Source organism: Leptonychotes weddellii, chromosome 5 (genome assembly GCF_054177405.1).
Source record: "Leptonychotes weddellii isolate Sample4059 chromosome 5, ASM5417740v2, whole genome shotgun sequence".
Taxonomy (NCBI): Eukaryota; Metazoa; Chordata; class Mammalia; order Carnivora; family Phocidae; genus Leptonychotes; species Leptonychotes weddellii.
The window spans coordinates 35,481,127-35,483,045 of NC_138373.1; positions in this window are offsets into that span (position 1 = coordinate 35,481,127).

A 1,919-nucleotide genomic window follows, 5' to 3' on the forward strand; every position below is an offset into this window, starting at 1 on the left:
TATCCTTGTCCCCGCAGCATTCTTGTACCCCCTCCAGGACACCTGCAGTGTCCCCAACACCCCTGCCTTCCAGTCCCCCACCTTCTCACAGCTGACAAACCTCCCCCATCCCCCATTTCCTCATCTGAGGGACCCGGTGGGCCTGGCTTTTGAGGGTCCCCAACCTCACCTTGCCACTGGTGAAAGGACCCCCAAGCCCTGTGTGGGGTTCCAGAAGGAGCTGCCTCCCCAGCTCCAGACTGGCCCCCTCCAACAACGGTCTCTGCCAAGGGGCACCCCCAGGTCCCCCCAGGGCCCAGTGGACTAGGAAGGCTGGGCCTCAGTGGGCCAGCCCAGAGGCGGCAGCCATCTGGTTTGGTCGTCAGAGGGGTCCCTAGCCCCTCCTGCTCCAGCGAACAATATCCCTGACACCAGTAGCAACAAGTAGCATTTATTGAGCACGTAGTGGTCATGCTTCCTTACACTGACCACTGAAATCCCGCCCCCCACATGGGCTGGTACATATGAGGGGGACCTTGTCAGAGGCAATGTCCTGGTGACCAGGCGCTGTCCCCTTCCCACTGAGACCCCTCACTGGAACTAGGGGCCTGGCTGGGCCCCAAACGCAGAGCTCCACCCTCACGCCCCCACCTCTTTTGGGCCTCATTTGCCCATGGTTTTTAGGTAACAGGAGTCCTTCCTCATAGGAAGGCTCTCCAGGCTGGGCCACCGCCTGGAACCTTCCCAGCACGCCCCACCCATGAGCTTGGAGCCCTTTGCTCCTGGTTTGCAGAGGAGAAAATGCAGGTTCAGCCTGAGAGACGATCTCACACGGGAGAAGTGGACCAGGGGTATGGAGGCTCCCCTCCCAGCCATGTGCCACCCCAGGGTGCCTCTGGGGCAGCCCCTCTTTTGCATTGCCTTACCTCAGTTAGGCCCAGAGAAGCAGCAGGAGGCTCGGCACCTGGGGTGCGTCTGGAGATGGGGGACGGTGAAGGGCTGCACCCCTGCCCAGCCCAGCCCAGCCCAGCCCAGCCCAGCCCAGCCGCACCCTCCCTGCCTGCTTCTGTCTGATTAGGAGGCTGGGGCTGGGGCACCTGGCCCGAGAACCTGCCTGGGTGAACGCAGCGCAAGGTCTGCAGGCTTCAGGGGCTGGGCCCAAAGCTCAGGCCTCCTGGGCCTTGACCCGGCAGGGCCAGGGCCTGAGTGGACATGGGGGCCATGAGTGCTCGGGCACCCTAAACTGGGGTGTGCAGAGGGCCCAACTTTGGTGGCTGGGAGGCGGCTGGTTTGTGACAGCCAACGAAGTCTGAATCGTTTCCAAGAGGAAGGTAGGAGGCAACCCAGGACCTGGCCCATCGGGAGCCCTGCAAACGCACAAGGTCGGGGAGGCGTGGCCAGCAGTCCTGGAGGCCCCACCAACCCCCAGTGTTCCTCCCGCAGTGGCCTGGGGCCCTGGGGGCTCACCCACACCCCGTGAGGGGCTGCTCCCATCTGAGCCCACAGGTCAGGCCAGCTGCGAGCGGTACTGGTACACCTTGATGTCGCTGTCACCGGCATCTGCCACCACGAGCTGGCCCTGAGGCGCACAGGCCACTCCCAAGGGCCGCCTCAGCCCCTCGGACACCAGGCAGACGGGCGCGCCGGCCCGAGGAAACAGGGTCACGTGGCCCTGCTGCTCATCCGCCACAATCACGCTGCCCTCCACGTCAGTGCATATGCCCGCCGGGTTGCCAAAGGTGTGCCCCGTCAGGCCCCCCAGGGAGCCCAGGGGCTGGCAGGCACTGCCGAACAGCCGCACATCCCCAAACTCCTCACTCACGGTGAGGCCGCCGTCTGGCCCCGGGCCCACCCAGCAGGGGCCCTCCAGACCCAGTATGGAGGCTGGGGCCCGTGGCTCCAGGGCAGGGCTCAGCGCAAAGCTGTGCACAGCCCCGGGC